The following is a 20541-nucleotide window of genomic DNA, read 5'->3' as shown; positions in this document are numbered from 1 at the left end:
AAGTGGCTTGACTGATCCAACTTTTTTTTTTCTTACCCTTCCTCTTTCTCATTTTCTATCTCTAGTTTTTTCTTTCTTTCTTTTTTTATTAAAAAATTTTTAATGTTACTTTATTTTGGAGAGAGAGAGATAGAACAGAGCACGAGCAGGGGATGGGCAGAGAGAGGGAGACACAGAATCGGAAGCAGGCTCCAGGCTCTGAGCTGTCAGCACAGAGCCCGACGTGGGGCTGGAACCCACGAACTGTGAGATCATGACCTGAGCTGAAGTCAGACGGATGCCTAACCGACTGAGCCACCCAGGCGCCCCTGTTTTTTTCTTTCTTAATTGAGAATGACATGAAAGCATCCAGTTCAGTCCCTAATTGAGCATCTGTAATTGTGTGAGGTGACTGGTTGGGTATCTATCAGCTGCAGGTGCCCTTGAGAAGCACCGTTTGGTTTGCTCTTCTGGCCCTAGGAATTCCTTCTGACCTCACCTTTTCCTGACCTCCACTATCTCTGTCCCTCCCCACCCACTTGGAACTTCTGTTCTCATCTCCTCACTCTGGTTTTTCTTGCTGTCTTATGTTTGAATCCTGTCTCATGACTTTGCTCCTTCATTAATCAAAACACTTATTCAGAGATGATGTGAAATTTTACAGAGAGAAGGTAGCATCCTTTTTCAAGGAGTTTATAAATCATTATGAAGCATATAATCTACTACCTAGTTTATGTGATGTTACATTATTTATTAATATTTTTATTAGAATTTAGTTAGGCATTTAAGCTTTAGGATTTTATTATAAAAGTCCTATAGAACGGGGGCACCTGCTGGCTCAGTAGGAAGGGCACGTGACTCTTGACCTCAGGGTCATGAGTTTGAGCCCCACATAGGGTGTAGAGATTACTTGAAATAAATAAATAAAATAAATAAATAAAATAAATAAATAAATAAAAACAAGTCCTATAGAACAATTGGAGTTGACACTCCTTTCTCTCCAAAATGTGTAACTTGAGGATAAACCTCTAATTCTGGTTGGGGCAGCGATCAGCGTGTGATTTGGGCTGAATGCTAAGGTTTTATGATGACATTTGCTAGAGAAGACAAGGCATCGGTAAATGTTAACATAAACTACATGCCCCAGATTGACTGTGAAAGACAAGGGAATGGAAAGAGAAGAAAGTAAGAATTATAGAAACTTGGGGCTCTTCAAGTACTTGTGAGTCAGAAAGGAAGAAAAGGGAGGATAAGATAGATGGAAATGACCCTGGGGAGATTGTGTGTTTAGGATAAAGGAGATCTCATTTTGGGAAAATTCTGTAGATGGAATCTAAGGATACTACCAAGTCAGACAAAGCCTTTATGGTTTCAAGGTGATCTGTTTTTCTAGATCCAGTGCTGGAATATGTGAGAGGTGAAGAAATTAAAAACAAAACAAACCCAACTATGGTTTCGTTTAAAAAAGAAAAACAGGGGTGCCTGGGTAGCTTGGTCTGTTAGGCATGTGACTTTGGCTCAGGTCATGATCTCACGGTTCATGAGTTTGAGCCCCATATCGGGCTTTGTGCTGACAGTTCAGAGCCTGGAGCCTGCTCTCAGATTCTATATCTCCCTCTCTCTCTGCCCTCCCCTGCTCATGCTCTGTCTTTCTCTCTCTCTCTCTCAAAAATAAACATTAAAAAGAAGAAAGAAAGAAAACCAGGGTTAGGAACAACTGTAAAAGCAAAGATAACTTACCCATAATTTAATGTGTCTGTGCAATTATGCATGTATATGCATATTTGTCTCTTTAGGAAGAGCCTTTCCTCCTAAGGCCACATCGCTCACATTGTTCACCTGCCTTCTTGAATTCCCTCCAAAGAGCCACACTCTTTCTTCCCCAGGGAGTTTGCAACCTGGGATGAATCCCCCCCCCCCGCCCCCATTTTCCCCTGAGACTTTGAGGCCTTAGCTAAATGATGCTTCCTCAGAGAGACCTTAACCTAGTACCCTCTGTTTCCTTTATGCACTTTATCACGGTTCGCAAGTGTAGTTTTATATTTTTTGTCTTTCTTTCTTGACCATAAGCAACCTAAATCCTGAAACGCATAGTGTTTTCCCCCACGTAAGGTTCCTGTTGGTAATACTAAATAGACATTGGGTGAGTGTTTATATTAACAAGGGTCTGACCAGGCTGCTGTAACAAAGGAATCTAAAAATATAGTGGCTTAAACATGGCTGGAGTTTAGTTCTCTCACATGTAAAATTTCAGAGGAAGGTAGGAGCCCAGATCGGTGGGGTGCCTTAGCACCGTGAGGTCATTCACAATCTGAGTTTCTCCCACTGTGCTGCTCCAGTGTCCCTAGGTCTTGTCCACATGGTATATCCATGCCACCTCCACATTCCCACTCTGTTTGTAGGAACAGGGGTAGAGTGAAAGTGGAGGGCAACCAATTTCCTATAAAGTAAGTGACTTGGAAGTGGCTCACCTCCCTTCCACTCACATTTTATTGTGATAAACTTAGTCATACGGCCACACCTAGCTGCAAAGAATAGTAGGAAATGCTGTCTCTGGGTGGTGTAGCCACGAGCCATCTCAAATGGAAGAGGGAGGGGTGTCTGGCTGGCTCAGTCAGAAAAGCTGGCAACTCTTGATCTTGGGTCGGGGTCATAAGTTTGAGCCCCACTTGGCTGTAGAGATTCCTTAAAGAAGTAAATAAACTTTAGAGAAAAAAGTAAACAGGAAGAAGGTGAGAATGAGAATTGGGGATTAACTAACCATCGGTTCCATTGTTGGATAAATGCTTGTTGAAAGAATGAATATTCTTTTTTAAGTTTATTTATTTTGAGAGAGACAGAGAGAGACAGAGAAAGAGTGCATGAGCAGGAGAGGGGCATCGGGAGTGGGAGAGAGAGAGAGAGAATCCCAAGTAGCCTCCATGCTGTCAGCTCAGAGCAAACTCAGGGCTTTGAGCTCACAAACCCTGAGATCATGACCAGGGCCCAAATCAAGAGTTGGTCGCTTAACTGACTGAGCCACCCAGGCTCCCCTGAATACTCATTCATATATTATCAGAGGTTGGAATAACATAGGGGTTTGAGGAGTGTGTTTTAGAACTCCAGAAAATAGGGATGTGATACAAAAATATTAGACACCGGGGCGCCTGGGTGGCTTGGTCGGTTAAGCATCTGACTTCGGCTCAGGTCGTGATCTCACGGTCCGTGAGTTCGAGCCCCGCGTCGGGCTCTGGGCTGACAGCTCAGAGCCTGGAGCCTGTTTCAGATTCTGTGTCTCCCTCTCTCTGACCCTCCCCTGTTCATGCTCTGTCTCTCTCTGTCTCAAAAATAAATAAACGTTTAAAAAAATATATTAGACACTAAGATAACATCAAATATAGTCTGTGCTTCAACCTGTTCACCTGCAATTTGGGGGGCAAGGGAGGATTAAAAAATCAAGAAATTGAGCAAGGCAGGTGCAGGGCAGTTCTGGGTGTTTTGACTACACACCTGGTTTTGTTACAGTTTGGATATAAAATCTCTGCCTTCGGCAAGCTTCCAGAAATAAGCCTTTAGCTAATAAGATTAGCTTCTCTCCAATCCTTCCCTTGCCAGACGGGAGCTATTTTGAGGCAAAGACGTTACTTGACTACTGACTTTTTCTCTCCATTATCCTAAATTTCACACTAACAAAGGCCTTGAAATTCTAAGTTCCAAGACAGAGCCAAACCAAATAGTAACCATTTAAAAGACGTGGATACAATTTATTTTCCACCGATGTATCCTGATGCAAAACCAACATTTTAAGGAGCACAGGCAGAGTATGGAGTTGTATGACAATGTTTGCACCTGCCCTCCCCTTTGAGGGGCTAAGGGCATGTGGGCAAGGCTTATCAGCAGCTGGCCTCACCGCATCGGGGCAGATGAAAGGAAGTGGCCCACTTGTCGCCACAGCCCAAGTTGTCTTCATGTCTGCGGTTGCAGGAGACGCTGGGCTTGGCATTATTAGCCTCTCCTTCCTTAAATTCCCTCCGCACAAAAAAAGTAACCACCCCCCACCCACCCTCCCCTTATATTTGGCCAGAAGGTTAGGAAACAACCCCTCTCTCTGCCTTTTGCCCTATCAAACTCCTTGCAGCTGAGCTCATGGGTCTGTCCTCTGTGAAACGTGCTCCAAGGAGAGTGAATCCCTGGTCTGCTGTCCTCCCTTAGCATTTTCTACTTTTCAGAGTACTTACTACTTTTGGAGTTGAAATTCTTCCGTTTGTGCCTTTTCTTTGTAAACTTCTCCAGGATAGACACCGTATCTTATTAGTCATTGATTCTCTCTGCCTTGTACAATACCTGGCACATGGTAGGCACTTGATAAATATAAATGTTTGTGGAATGCATGAATGAGAGAATGATTGAGTAAATGAGGGAACAATTCTTCGCGTTCTGTCTGTAGCTTCTCAGCTATTCTAATGTGCTCATTATTCCTGAGGCTTAGGAACCCAAAGTGTGGTTCCAAATTCTTCCTTGTTTCCAAAAAAAAATTTTTTTTACTTGCTTGCTGAAGTTAAATTGAAGTTCAAAATTCTTTAATGGAAAATTGGCTTTTCATAGGCAATGAGGTGTAAAATGGTTTAAATGTAAATGTTTGAATTAACATACAACTAAAACTCAATGAAACTAAAGTGTAACCCGTCAGTCAATCAAAAAGTGTAAATAACTGATACTTAGAGTCTTTTCTGTCTTGACAGGGGGTGGAGGTCAGAGAAAAGTTGGTGCTTGGGCCTTAGTGGGGGTGGAAGAGGATGGGAGGTCAAAGGGTCATCTAGGTAGAAGCAGAAGAGAGGGGAGCTAGGGGCCACTGATTTAGCACTTCCTTAATAGCTCAGTTTTAGGGAGAGAAGTAAGGCCCACTGTGCTCCTGTTTGCAATTTTGTGAGAACAATGTTGAGAACTACCCGCACACAGAGTTGATTTAGGTGGTTGTGCATGTGTGCACTTAAAAAAAGTTGACTTTGTTGCAGAGGAACTGCATTTTCAGAAGAGTTAATTCAGGGTCATATAACCTGGATTGTACCCTAAAATATCTCTGCTGGTGGTAGTAGAACAGTTGGGGTACTTTGCATGGCTGACTAGGTGATAGTGGAGATGTGCCTGGACAGGAAAGGGTAGAAGTTATGCCAAGATTTGATTTTGAGCGGAGCCCCTGGATCAAGAGACTGCTATAATCTGTGTTTTATGTTATCAGAGGATCTGCGATCCCTCAGGTTTTACGGATAGAGCTGCTTAAATAGCTCAAGGCACTTTGCAAACTTCCAGTTAGTTTTCTCAGTACCTTTGGAAGTGGAGAGCAAATGTGTGCAGAGGCCCAGTGCTACACAATTGGTTTAAAATTTGCTCGCTTATTCAATGCCAAATTATCAGTTTGACTTTTTTTTTTTTTACCCCTCCTTGAGCTGCAGTTGAGCTAGAGTATTAGTTGAGAGTCAGTGTCCTAGGTTTGTTTTGGCTTCACCCGGAGTAGCTATGTAACATATCACAGACCACTTCTCTCTGGTGGAGGTGAGACTCCATGAATCCTTAGGGCTCATTCCAGACCTAAGGCTTTCCATGTTAGTAGTACTCCATTGCCACAACTAGAGTGAGCATTTGACTTAGCAAACCAGTAGCAGAGTTTTGGAACACATGTCTTTTAACCCGTTTAACCTCTACTTTTGTTTTACTTTTTAAGCTTTTTTGTTGAAGTGTAGCATACATAAAGTGTGGTAGATACACACTGTGGACTAATCTTAAGAGTACAGTTTGCTGAATATTTTTAAAGGAGGTATCGAGTTGTGATTTAGCTGTAATAATTCAGCCTTTTTATCATTTTATTTATTTTATTATTTTTAAAGTTTATTTTTGAGAGGGAGAGAGAAAGAGAAAGCATGAGTCAGGGAGGGGCAGAGAGAGAGGAGGAGAGAGAGAATCCCACGCAGGCTCCACGCTGTCAGCGCAGAGGCTGATGTAGGGCTCAAACCCACGAACCATGAGATCATGACCTGAGCCTAAATCAAGAGTTGGATGTTTAATTGAATGAGTCACCCAGGCGCCCCAAGATTCAGCCTTTTTAGATGTATGGTTTGATGAGTTTTGATAATTATATACTGTTATGTAACACTACCAAAGTCAAGATGTAAATGATTTGCATCATCCCAAAAAAGTCCCTTGTGGCCTGCGCAGTCAGTCCCCTCTTACCCCAAGCTCTTGGCAACCACTGCTCTGTTTTCTATCCCTGTAACTTTGCCTTTACCAAAGTGTCACATAAATGAAATCATACCATATGTAGACTGTAATGTCTGACTTTTTCCCTATGATCATTTTTTTCCCTCTTGTGCGCACAAGTAGGGGAGGAGCAGAGGGAGAGGGAAAGAGAGCTTCTTAAGCAGACTTCATGCCCAGCACTGAGCCTGACATGGGGCTCAGTCTGACAAATGGTGAGATCACGACCTGAGCCAAAATCAAGAGTTGGATGCTCAACTGACTGAGCCACCCAGGTGCTCCTATAATCTTTTTGAGATTCATTACATACCCATATAATGGCCATCTAGATCAAGATATAGTACTTTTCTGCACCTGAAATGTTCTCTCATGTCCTTTTCCAGTCAGTAACCTCCTCCCACTTTTCTGATTTCTACCATTATATTAGTCTTACCTATTTTGTGTTTCAGATAAATCGAATCATACAGTAGGCACTGTATGGCTTTTTTAAAATGTAATATCTGTAAGATTCATTCATCTCCTAGCTAGTGATAATAGTTTATTCAAAAATCACTGTGTGAAAATAAATAAATAAAAATAAACATTTTAATAAGTAAATAAATATCACTGTATGGCATTCCATTGTATAAATATACCACATTTCATTTATCCATTCTACTGATAGCATTTGGGTTGCTTCTAGTATTTGGCTATTTTGAGTGAAGCTGTTACGAACATCCTTGCTGATGTCTTTTGACAGTATTCTTTTGAGAACATGCACTCCCATCTCTTAGATACATTCCTAAGAGTGGAATTGCTGGATTATGGGCGAGGCGTATGTTTAGCTTTAGTACACGCTGCCAAATAGCTTTCTAAAGTGGTCATACCAATTTATCCTCACTGTCAGTGTACAAGAGTTCCAGTTACCCCACAGCCTTTTTAAATATATATATATATATATATATTTTTTTTTTCTTTTTTTTAACGTTTATTTATTTTTTGAGACAGGGAGAGACAGCATGAATGGGGGAGGGGCAGAGAGAGAGGGAGACACAGAATCGGAAACAGGCTCCAGGCTCTGAGCTGTCAGCACAGAGCCCGACGCGGGGCTCGAACTCACGGACCACGAGATCATGACCTGAGCCGAAGTCGGATGCTTAACCGACCGAGCCCCCCAGGCGCCCCACCCCACAGCCTTTTTAATGCTTGGTACTGCCAGTCATAGTTTAGCCTTTCTGGAGAGTTCTACAATTCTAAATAGTTACCACTATTTTTTCCCCTTTTTTAAAATTGTGATAAGATATACATACACAGAATTTACTATCGTAACCATTTTTAAGTGTGCAGCTCAGTGGCATTAAACACATTCATAATGTTGTACAACCATCACCACCATCCATCTCTAGAATTCTTCTTATAAAACTGAAACTCTATACCCATTAAACAGTTAACTCCCCACTCCCCTCTTTATTCTAGCCCCTGGCAACCAGCATTCTACTTTTTGTCTCTATGAATTTGACTACCCTAAGTACCTCATATAAGTGGAATCATACAGTATTTGTCTTTTTGTGACTGGCTTCTTTCATTTAGCCCAATGTGCTCAGGGTTCCTCTAAAAAAAAACTGTCACGTTGTAGCAAAGTTGCAGAATTTCTTTCCTTTTTAAAGCTAAATAGCAACCACTGTATACTATTTCAGGCTAAATAACATTCATATTTTGCTTATTCACTCATTCAGTAGTAGACACTTGGATTCCTTCTATGTTTTAGTTTTTATCAGTAATGCTGCTATGCATATGGGTGTACAACTGTCCCTTTGAGACCCCACTTCCATTTCTTTTGGGTATATATACTCAGAAGTAGATTTGCTGGATCATATGATAATTCTATTTTTAATTTTTTGAGGAACCACCATACTGTTTTCCATGATGGCTGTACCATTTTACATTCCACCAACAGCACACGAGTGTTCAATTTCTCCATATCCCGTCAACATTTGTTGGGTATGAGGTGGTATCTTATTGTAGTTTTGATTGGCATTTCCCTGATGATTAATGCTATTGAGCATCTTTCCATGTGCTTATTGGCCATTTGTATATCTCTTCAAGTCCTTTGCCCATTTTTAAACTGGGCTATTTAGCTTTTTTGTTGTTGAGTGTTAGGAGTTCTCTTTATATTCTGGATATTAGTAAATACTACTTTTAAATAGAGTGGAATTGCATGTGCAGTACCAATAATGCAACTCAGAGGTGTGGAGAATCAAGAGTGGTTACTGACAAGACAACCAACAGGGGCAAGCAGTTGTGGAGCCACCTTTTGTTACCAAAAGGACCCAAGTTTTAAAAATTTATCATATCTGTATCACTAAGAAATAGTGGTGGTGGTGGTACGGAGCCTTCCCTCCCTGATTCAATGACTCCACCTCCCCTTTAATATTTATTTAATTCTAGTTTCCCTGGAAGGAAATATCTAGGGGATTGGTTGGTGAGGACCTCCGTATTTTGGCCTTATCAAAAGAAATAGGTGACTTTATTCCTCCTCATTTGAGATGGCCTTTGGAGGCCTGTATCAAACCTCCACTGAAATCAGAGTAATAAATATTCAAGAATGGCAAGGAGGTTATAGAGAATCCATGAATGGGGTGTGGGTCCATGTATGTGTCTGGAGCAAAAATATGCTTCATATTTGCAAAGACAGTAGTTTCCAGGAAACATAGTGAGGCTGAAGGGTCCATTTAGAATTTAGCTGTTATTCTTTTTTTTTTTTTTAATTTTTTAATGTTTTATTTATTTTTGAGAGAGAGAAAGAGAGAGAATGAGCAGGGGAGGGGCAGAAAGACAAGGACACAGAATCTGAAGCAGGCTCCAAAGCTGTCAGCACAAGAGCCTGATGTGGGGCTCCAACCCATGAGCCATGGGATCATGACCTGAGCTGAAATTGGACGCTTAAACAACTGAGCCACCCAGGCACCTCATTGAATTCAGCTGTTATTCTTATTTTATTATTATTATTATTATTACTATTATTATTATTATTTTTCAACGTTTATTTATTTTTGGGACAGAGAGAGACAGAGCATGAACGGGGGAGGGGCAGAGAGAGAAGGAGACACAGAATCAGAAACAGGCTCCAGGCTCCGAGCCATCAGCCCAGAGCCCGACGCGGGGCTCGAACTCACGGACCGCGAGATCGTGACCTGGCTGAAGTCAAACGCTTAACCGACTGTGCCACCCAGGCGCCCCATTATTTTATTATTTTTAATGTTTACGTATTTTTGAAGGAGAGAGAGACAGTATGAGCAGGGGAGGGGCAGAGAGAGAGGGAGACACAGAATTTGAAATGGGCTCCAGGCTCTGAACTGTCAACACAGAGCCCAATGCAGGGCTTGAACTCATGAACCACGAGATCATGACCTGAGCCAAAGTCCGATGCTTAACCGACTGAGCCGCCCAGGTGCCCCTCAGCTGTTATTCTTGATGTTAATAGCACCAAGCAGGTTTGAGTTGGTGGGCTATGGGTGGGCCTTGCAATATAGTTGTTCATTTGAAAATACGCCTCTGAGAGTACAGCTAAAAACTGCGAGATTTTTTTGTACTCTACACCTAATGTAGACTGTATAATGGAGTTTTTATGTATACCTAAGAATCACTGTGCATTTTAGAGTATTTCTGGCCACTCTACAAATACATGAATCAGATTAAAGAATAGTCAGTCAGACTTGAATTAAATATATATTCCTATAATGGTTATTATCTTTTTTTCTTGGCTTGACATTATTATAGCAAGCTAAAATAATAGGAGATAAGTAGCTATTATAAATGAACCATTAAAAGCAACAGTAAGCCAAAGTTATCATTGATCTCTCCCTGTCTCTTACTTTATAAAAACTAATGTAGTGAATTGCCATGGAGTTACCTACTTTAATAATAAATCTGTTGTGTCAGGGCAGTGACCTGATGTTTTCTTTTACTCATAATTTATAGTCTATTGATTTAATCCTCTGACTATCTCACCCTATTTGTGTAGCATAAAACCATTTCTTAATTGAAAGACAAAGGAAGCTTGGATGAAACCACAGAATATTTTTATTGAAGATTTCTACTTGATCAATAGCCAAATAAATATGAACTTATTTTCAGTGACAGTTTCAAGTTTAAAAGACCAAAAAAAAAAAAAAAAAAAAAAAAAGGAAATGCTTTGATTCATCATCTATGTGGATAATCGATTTATAGATGTATTTAGAAATTTAGATTTTTTTCCCATGGGCAGTGGCGGGAGGCTTATGGAAACATTTTAAGAAGACACTAGCTTCTTTTTTTAGTGAGTCATAAACAAGAATGTAGAAAATGAACTCAAGTAGCAGACAGTTTAAAGTGACTACATAAAACATTGATGTGCTACTAAAGCTCTTCCCTCAACTTATGGAAGACAAAGCCAGCACTTTATATGCCCCTCCAGCCAATAACTGACACCTTTCCCTTTGGCTATACACGCCAGAATGCCAGGTGCCACACCACCACTCTCTCCCTTGAATAGAATTAGCTGCCAACTTCCTCTTACTGTCAGTTTTAGATTTCTGGCAATGACTGTTACCATCGCCCTGCCATACCCCATCTCCGTCTGCACAGATCCTTTTTTTTTTTTTTTTTTTTTTTCCGTCCACACAGATCTTGAGCAGTTCCAGTTCCTGAGCTTTTTTTCACCTGTTTCAGGCAAAAGTGTAACGAGTACCATCAAATATTGCCGAGAAAAAGCTAAGAAAATGGCAACTATAATAGAGATGAAACACAGGATTAATTTGGCAGAAGGCTCTTCTCTATTTTTGTCCGCTTGCCTATTTGTTTATTTATTTTTCTTTAGATGTCATAGATCTTACCCAGGTAAGCTAAAAAAAAAAAAAAAAAAAAAAAAAAGACCATGCATCATTGTCATGTCACAAGCATAACTCAGCTTGGAAGGAAGCAATTTGAGGATGGCTATCCTATTACCATGCTTTATTTTTTCTTCACCTAATGCAGATAGCTGTAGAGAATATGGAGGAATACCTTAACATTCACCCCTTGAAGAGAAAGCAGTGATTTTTTATGGTGCTTGTAATTCATGCCATCAATTTTATACGTGGTAGGTCCATGTCAAAATCAGAGTAATTAAATGGAATGGCAGTCCTGTTAAATGTGTTCATGCCATTGCATTGGCAATAAAGCATGTGCAAATTTACAATTAAGGCTTGTCTTTCTCCTTAGCCGTAGAGAATTGTGACAAACATTAAGTTGCACAGTCATAGGGATCCAAAAGAGTATTCATCAAAATAAAAACACCAGGTGGATAGTCTCAGGATTATAATATCTTCTTATGCAATTACTCTTTTTCACTGCATATTTTTTGACTGAATAATAATTACTTTTGCACTGAGAAAAGGCAGGATCAGCTAGTTTAAACTTGTTTTATTACAACCCTCCTTTTTAAAATTTGCAAGGCAGCATAGAGCCATAACTGTTTATTCAGATAAAAGTATATTTGTTCCAGTTCTTAGCTTTCAGAGGGTGACAGACTGTTTCAAATACAGCACACTGAGCTTTTAATACAGTCACTTTGGTGCTACAAAACACGCCATTAAGATGCATATGGATGTGTGGTTAATTTCCTAAGCTATCACTAGGAATCATCAATACAACAGAGATAAAGGAGTTTTGAAACCTAGCCCAAGCAGTGAATTGACAGCCATCTTTAACCACCATGACCTAAGAATGACCCTGAGCCCCTCTGAGTGCAGGAGTTAGATATGTTGCAGAGCGCAGGAATCGGATATCTAACAGGCCTGGAGGCCCCCACTGTGTGGCAACTGCAGAACCACTTGCAAGGTCTGACACACAGATTAGGTGACAAACAGTGATGTCAACTCCATGCTCTTTTTTTTTTTTTTTTTAAATTTCAAAACAGACAGAATTGTGAACGTTTCGTGTTTATTAGGCTGTTCCCTCCTTTGTAAGCTTGTTAAGATTCATAAAAGTACACTCACCAAGTTTTTATATTGTTTAAAACACTCTAATTTGACTGTATCTGCACATATTGGTACTGTGTGCGTGTACACATTTTGCACATACATTCCTCAAGAATTAATTTTATAGCAGTGGAACAATATATTCTAAAGTGCTCAAAATCGTCCATGGCACTTTATGATAAAATGTACCCTTTGTTTTGTTTTTGGTAGCTCTTTATTCCTAAGTCTTGCTTACATTTTAAATTTCTTGCTTAAATCTTTATAACTTGGTTAGTAATTACGGTTTTTGGGAAACACATACACAGAGCTGCAGAATACGCATTTAGGCTCAGTTGCCGTGCTCCCTTATTACAGAAATGGTATATGAAACAGTTATTGTAATAAAGCAGAGATGTTAATAAGGGGATAGACATTCAGAGGAGCTAAGGAATAGGAATGCAGGCTACCTCATTAGCTTTCAGTGATTAAAGTGGAGAGTTTCTCTTTCGTAACAGTTCTTTTCCTAGGATTCTCATGAATGAAAAGTAGATACACTCACCTTAACAAAAGATATAAATTACAGTATTTGTATTATTAGCATATGCGTAATGACTAAAATGTTCATATATCAATCAGGGAAAATGCAACTGGGATGGTATCTCTACAGTTTCCTCCAAGTGCAAAAGGCATTTAAAAAAATGATTCACAAACAATAAACAATCATAGCAATACCCTGTTTCTCTGAACTTTCTCTGGTTTTCAGTTTTTCAAAGAACACTGTAGCTTGCAAGTCAGTCTTGCATTTGGAATTTGCCACAGTCACTTTGGAAGTTCTGCAGGGTCTTTGTGGGGTCTGTGACCTGAGGCTGTGCTAAACACAGTAGAGCTGGAGCTCCGACCCTGACTCCATGGGGGGGGTGGGGTGGGGAGGGGGCAGGGAGAACCGCTGCCTTCTAATTGCAGTGCTGAAAAATAGCAGAGGTTTTGAATCAGATCTTCACAAATACCACACTTAAGCTGAATCACCTCCCCTCCGGGGCCATTGCAGAATGCCAAATTCAACTGTGAGATTCACTCCCAAACCCATGCTTTTCTCAGGATGGCATTTCATGGTTATTGTTCTTTGGTGTCCTTTTAATGAGAGAAACAGGTAGTGATGTGCATACTCTAATTGGTAACGCTTTCTAATAATCTTGTAATCTGGGTTTATATAATAGTTTTGTGGAAAGTGTGGAGGGATCTGGGACTCAGAGAAGAGTATTACTTCCCTGGCTCTGTGACAAATGAGGATTTTAATCTGATTCATAACCTTTTACAAACAGCTCCATCTTGACCAGAGCACTGTATTTGGTGACCTATTCAATTTATTAATGTTTCACATTGGGCCTAAGTGCCTACAATGGGGAAATGACAACAAGTGAGTACTGGTGACTTCATTAACTTGGCTAATACTGGTAAACGGATGGGTTGACATTATGGAAGTGTGCCCCATGGAAACCCTTCTACCTGAGGACAAAGATAGTGAGACACAGTCTTGCATCAGCTGCTTCTGCAATTTGTGTGTTCAGCTGCTCCGCTCATTTGCATACACCCCAATGCTTTTTATTTTGTAGGCACTATCTTGTTTGCCCAAATGATACCACCTTGTAAGTGGGACTCATCTTTGGCTTGACTTGCGTATCATCACAAATCTTGAATGCTTTAGGAAGTAGAATGTTTCATGGTTCAGTTTCAGGAAGGAGAGACCATTCCATTTTACCTCTTGTAAGAAGAGATTTAAATATAGAGAATTTTGTCTTTATACAATTGGAGTTATGAGCTCAGTGTTCTCAGAGTCTGCAGGAGCGACTCCCAGAACAGTACTGCGGAACTAGCCTGAAGTGTTAGCTGCTACTTGATCAGGAAGGCCAGGAATCAGGAGGCTGCCATAGAACTATGGATCCAAAAGCCCACCACAGTAGCCTCAACAAAACTAGTGACTGGATGCTGGAATTTTGCTGTGGAAAAATCCAATATGTCTCCTCCCCAGCCCTACCTGCGAGCAGCAAGAGAAAGAATAGCAGGGTGATTGGTCCCACCTCTTTCCCACCTTCCAGATCTCAAGATCTCATGTGAGTACATCTTCTTGGTGGATTCCGATTTCAGAACTCTTGCTGCAAGGGAATGTGAGCTTTCTAGTCTCTGCAGTACTGGAAGGCACCCCCAAGGGGAGTTGTAGTGGATGTTGATTGCTAATTTACCATTTCCATCTCATGGCCTAAATAAGCAAAAACATGTAACAGGATGGGAAATCCATGGGTTCTCCTTCTCTTCCTGGTGCCCTTTGGTTTTCATTTAGACAAGTGAATTTCTTCCAGAAAAGTAATAAAAATAATGATGATTCTACAATATTTTTCTACTGTTTGTCTGAAATATATTGGCAACTTTATAGTTCTTTCTCAGGTATGGATTGAAGGTGTACTAACCTGGGTCTCAGAGATTCTTCAACTTCTTCCATCTTGTGTTCCAGCCAGTTGCTTCGGAACTGTCCATTGGCTCCCACTTGCTTTTGTCTCGCTGTGCCCATTCCCCTCATATTATTGCTTAGGTGCGATTGGGTTTTTTGGACTCAGCTTTCTTACTGGAAGTTATTGTTGGGATCTTCCTTGTTCTAGGCTCAGGGGCTAAAGGAAGCCTTAAACAAATACTCACCTCTGTTCTTCTAACCCCAGCCTAGGTGTGTCATTTGGACCCCCAATCATCCAGGAGGGAGTTGGGCCAGTAACCGTTATGTTACTGAAATGTTCTTAAATTTATTTGTTATAAAAATTTCAGACAGTCGTGCATGGGTGGCTCAGTTGGTTAAGCGTCCCACTCTTGATTTCTGCTCAGGGGATGATCTCACAGTTCCTGATTTCAAGCCCTGTGTTGGGCTCTGCGCTGGCAGCACAGAGCCTGCTTGGGATTCTCTCTCTCTTTCTCTTTCTGCCCCTCCCCTGCTCTCTCTCTCTCTCTCTCTCTCTCTCTCTCTCAAAATAAATAAATAAACTTCAAATCTCAAACAGAGCTAGATATGTCACTGAGTAAATAGGAACATTCAGGGACTGCATTTATTTTCCATCACCGAGCTGCCCTGACCTTGCTGGAATTGGCACCTAGCACAGTCACAGAGTAGGCGTGCTATATTGGTTGAATAATGATGGAATTCGGTGACCCTGATGCCACATTCTCAGAACTCATTCAGGTATTTTGGTAAGAATTATGCTCTAAGCTTATGCATCTTCCTTTGGAGTGCAGACTTTACAAAGTGCTATGCTGTCAAGCCATCTGACTATACTATTGTGGCTTAATTACAAAAGAGAGTGATTATGCTATGTGTTAGAGCTCTTCAGGTAACTTCTTGACTCACCTGAGAGGCCAGGGACAGTCTTCAAGGACAGCTGGTCCAGGCTCACGTGGTATCATTAGAACGTCTCTTCCTTTCCCCTCCAGTGGATATATGGCTTACGTTCTGCTGTACTCAGTTCATTGCCAAGCTATATAAGATGGCTTCAAGCAACTGCAAGAACACATCAATCCAGTAACAAAGCCAGTGACAAAGAGAGTTCACTTTCCCACAGCACAAACCGGAGTCTAAGACCTAAACCTCCTTAGCCGGAATTGGCCTGATTTAGGTCATGGGCCTATTTAGGAACCAGTCAGTGGCTGGGGGAATGGGATGCTCTGATCGATTTAGTCTTGGGCTTAAACTCTATCCTGAAATCCAGAGATAGAATCTGCTTCTTCGGAATGGGGCTGGAGTAGATCCCTAAATGGGAATTGAAGAGTTGTTGTCATAGGAAGCAGAGTAGATGTCAGATAGCAAAAGCAACATTAAGTCCACCATAAGCAGAAGGCAAACTACCTGTACAAAGAAGATACTGTGTCCCCAGAAACTCAACAGATATGAAGAGACATCCTGAAATTTCTGGCTGTTTTTCAGTGTCTGGGCCACAGATCCATTTGACTCTCTGAAAGCATTTTTGTTTTCATTAAACAGATGAAATAAAAACTGAGACACCAACTTTAAGGACATGAGTCTAGAGCTAAACTGAGATGGATGGACCAAGATGGAATACACCCTGCAGTTTTCAAGAACGATTCAGAACTTTGGGCACTATTTGTCTGGATTGCTGTTTTTAATCTGAAGTTGTTTTTGCAATAATGTAACACTTAAAAAAGAAAAAAAACCCTCAAGCATACACAAATGTACAGAGATGGTATAACGAACCCCCCATGTACTCACTACCCAAATTAAATGACTATATTGATTTTGTCATTTTCTTCATCCATCATCTCTTTTTCCCCCTTTGCTGAAATATTCTAAAGCATATCCCAGGTATCATGCCATTTTACCCCTACATTTCTCATTATGAAAAAAATTTAAAGTAGCCTTATTTTATCATTGTTATTTACTACAACTGGGCATGATTTAGCCAGAAATCCAAACATTCTGGGGCATCAGGAGCTTCAACTCCTTTCTCCTAAAACCACAGAAGCCAAATACATCTCTGACCCAGTACCAAGCCTACTGAGTATTCACAATACTGAAAAGATTGCAGCATTCCAAACAATATGAAGGGAATTAAAAAGATAGGTGTATTCTATGCCTTCATGGACAGAACTTTGGCTGGTTTCCTACTGAAGCAGTTCAAACATTTGAAAGGTACCATGGCTGCCAGGTGGGTGGATTTGAATCATATTTAACAGTTGTCTTTTTTTTTTTTTTTAAGGGACTTAACATTTCCTCCTTTGAGATTTCAACTGATTGTTTTCTTTTCTGGAAATTGATCTCTCCAGAAAACTACTTATGAGTAGGAAGCTCAAAATTTATTTTGATGTTATTAATACTGTCTTGGGTTTCAATACAGGCACCCCAATCTGGCTAGCTTGAGACATTTTCTTGTATACAGTTTGATATGCAGGGATAATCAAATTCTAGAAGAAACTTGGGGTTAGGATTTTTACATTAAAAAATTCAGTTGGAGTTGTTGTCAGAGAGATTATAAGTCAAAGTTTAAATATGTGGTTTAAGTAAAATATCTGGTCTAGTTTCTGCAAAGTTTCCAGGGAACCTTGTTCCCTGAACCTATAATTCAGAAAGTCTCATGAGCCTTTGATCTCCGACAGCATTGCCATTGTTATTGATCCAGGTGAAACAAGGCAGGGGTGGGAAGAGCAGCTGGAAAGGGCTATTGATTTATTTATTTGACAGATATTTATGGAATTTCTGTTATGTGCTGGGCACTATGCTAGTACTTGGGTAAATTAAAGAAGAAATGACAAGCACCTTGGTTACAAGGAGCTTATAGTCTACTGGAGTAGAGGTAAGACCTTTACCCAAAGTAGAACGTGAAGTGTCGTAAAATGCATATGGGCATTCTGAAGAGGAAAAGATTTGTTCCTTTTCGATTCTGGGATCTGAGATAGCTGCAAGGAGAGATGGCAGATGAAAGGAGCTGGGGAATATATTTTGAATTTGGACATGCAGACATGGTTAGGAAAGAAAATCAGCTCCGCGGACTATTCCAGATCATTGTATCCTTTGCAGCACAGCCTTAGGAGGCTGCCGCTGTAGTCCTTCAGGTGTGCAAACAGACGGTATTGGTGTTTGTCAATTTTATGTATTACTTTTGTGTACAAGTTATGTATTACGAATTGTAGAAGGGACAAGAGAAATAACTCGTCAGATATTCTAATGCTGTATTTAACCAGTGTTCTGTGAGTCTGTTGTAGCTTTGCTTCTGTAGCTCCTCTAGGATTTGGGGAAGAATAGGGAACAAGCTATCACCTCCATCAGTCTTTCATGTGAAATAACTTTAATTCCTAAATTTTGAACCCAATCCCCACATGTAAAAGGCACAAAAAGTGTAAATAAAAGGGGATAATATATAATAGGTAGCAATGATAACTTTCTGTTTTACCTCCTTAGGTGTCTCTTGAATCTGTTTCTTTCTCGTGTTCACTATCCAATTCCAGGTTGATAGTTCCCATTTAGGATTCCCTGCCTTTAGCTCTTTTCCTTTCAATTCCAGTCTCCATCCTGCCGAATGAAATTTCCACAGCTCCCAATCCACAGAAATTATAGTATTTCTTCTTGCTTAGGAACCCTTCAGTGGCACTGCATTGCTCCTAAGGTAAAATTTGAATTCCATTATATCAAGCAAGGCTCTCCATGATCATTTGATCAGGGATGATGTGTATGATCCAAGAGTATCTAGATGTAATATAAGCAACTTGAAAAAAAAAAGTTGAATATTAGATTACAGGGTAGTAAACAGTAGTAGATATCACATGATATAATACATTTAATCTTGATTATCTCTTGCTTTGTATTTTTTCTTTTTTTAATGTTTATTTATTTTTGAGAGAGAGAGAGAGAGAGAGAGAGAGAGAGAGAGCACCAGTGAGGCAGGGGCAGAGAAGGGGACAGGATCTGAAGACGATCTTTTTGCTGACAGCAGCAAGCCTGATGTGGGGCTCAAACTCACTCACAGACCGTGAGATCATGACCTAAGCTGAAGTCGGATGCTCAACTGACTGAGCCATCTAGGCACCCCTGGTATTTTTCTTATCCTGATTCTTATATGAGCCATTTAGCTGAACTTGACTTTATGGAATAGATTCTTTTCTCTATAAAATTAATTTCTGAATTTTAACTCTTTTCCACACTAAATTTCTTTACAGAATTAGAAATTGATCCTTTTGTAAAGTCTATTGACCTTAAAATAAAAAAAATTTTAAACCTTCAAACATGTTAAAAGGAAATGAAAATATATTAACTTTTTAAAAATTCTTTAAAAAAATTTTAGACAGAGACAGAGACAGAGAGCATGCACTTGAGCAGGGGAGAGGGGCAGAGGGAGAGAGAGAGAGAGAGAGAATCTCAACCAGGCTCCATGCTCCACATGGAGCACAATGCAGGGCTTGATGCAGGGGTTGACGCAAGGCTCAACTTGGAGCTCGATCCCACGACCCTGGGATCATAACCTGAGCCAACATCAAGAGTTGGTCGCTCAACTGACTGAAACACCCAGGCACTCTGAAAATATAATCTAATTCAAGTAAAAAACAAATGTTTACTTATTTAAAAAAATGTTTATTTACTTTTGGGAGGGGGGAGAGAGAGAGAGAGAAAGAGAGAAAGAGAGAGACAGAGAGACAACACAAGTGGGGGAGGGCCAGAGAGAGAGGGAGACACAGAAGCTGAGGCAGGCTCTAGGCTCTGAGCTGTCAGTGCAGAGCCCCATGTGCAGAGCTCAAACTCACGAACTATGAGAACATGACCTAAGCCAAAGTCGGACACTTAACTGACTAAGCCATCCAGGCGCCCCAATTCAAGTTTTAATATATAAAAACTTATTTATTTTGATGTATTTTAAATATATATTATTTTATATAGTAAATATGTTACATATATTTATGTATAAGTTATGTAAATTATAAATGTATAGTTATATATGATATATATTTAATACATAAATTTACAAGAGTTAGGATATTTTCTAGTTTTAAGACAATGAACTAAAGGCCATTCTAGAAAGATGCTAATGACTTGCTTGAATATAATACAACACTGAATAATCATAACTTATCAGCCTCCAAATCTTAATAAGCTACAGCAGGGTGGTGTATGATTTTCATATTCTGTTTCTTGGTACTTCAAAAAAAATTTTTTTTTAATCTTTATTTTTGAGAGAGAGAGAGAGAGAGAGAGACAGAGTGTGAGTGGGGGAGGGGTACAGAGAGTGGGAGACACAGAATCTGAAGCAGGCTCCAGCCTCTGAGCTGTCGGCACAGAGCCCGATGTGGGGCTTGAACTCACAATCCATGAGAACGTGATCTGAACTGAAGTCGGATGCCCAATTGCGCCACCCAGGTGCCCCTCTTGGTACTTTTTTTAAATGTTCAATTTTGAGAGAGAGAGAGAGAGAGAATGTGGGTGAGGGGCAGAGAGAGAGGAGAGAGAGGATCCAAATCAGGGAGCTGGAACTCATGACCGTGAGATCATGATCTGGGCCAAAGTCAGACGGATGCTTAACCAACTGAGCCACTCAGGTGTCCATGTTTCTTGGTACTTTTAAAAATTGTTGACATAAGGAAATACCAGTTGGTCTGGGCAAAAGAAGTTGTAAGTTATAGAAAAAAAATCCAGTGCAATGAATTAAAAGCAACATTAAATAACTGTAAAAATGGGACGGTGCATTTATTGACACTTACTCAAAGGGAGATCTAGTGATAAGAAAGTCACATCAAAAAGATGTTACTAAATTATAGGCCAAGAGGTCTTGAGCTTTTGAACAGTCTGCTGGGGTGATGCTTTCATTCATTCATATGCTTATTCAATGTTCATTCC

The 20541-nt window shown here is 40.3% G+C and overlaps 1 long non-coding RNA gene across 2 annotated transcripts in view; it reads left to right on the top strand.

Moving 5' to 3' along the window:
- The window catches only part of LOC102901262, a 126275-nt gene that overhangs the window by 4717 nt on the left and 101017 nt on the right, over positions 1–20541 (top strand). Inside the window, exon 3 of one of the 2 annotated variants that reach the window (XR_006594299.1) lies at positions 16186–18018. The exons of the other annotated variant lie outside the window; for it this stretch is intronic. This is a non-coding gene — a long non-coding RNA (uncharacterized LOC102901262). Of the gene's footprint in view, positions 1–16185; positions 18019–20541 lie in introns of those variants that run through there. 2 annotated transcript variants of the gene reach the window in all.

This window comes from Felis catus, chromosome A2 (genome assembly GCF_018350175.1).
Source record: "Felis catus isolate Fca126 chromosome A2, F.catus_Fca126_mat1.0, whole genome shotgun sequence".
Taxonomy (NCBI): domain Eukaryota; kingdom Metazoa; phylum Chordata; class Mammalia; order Carnivora; family Felidae; genus Felis; species Felis catus.
The sequence above is the reverse complement of the archived record's forward strand: the minus strand, read 5'-3'. Positions and strand labels throughout refer to the sequence as shown.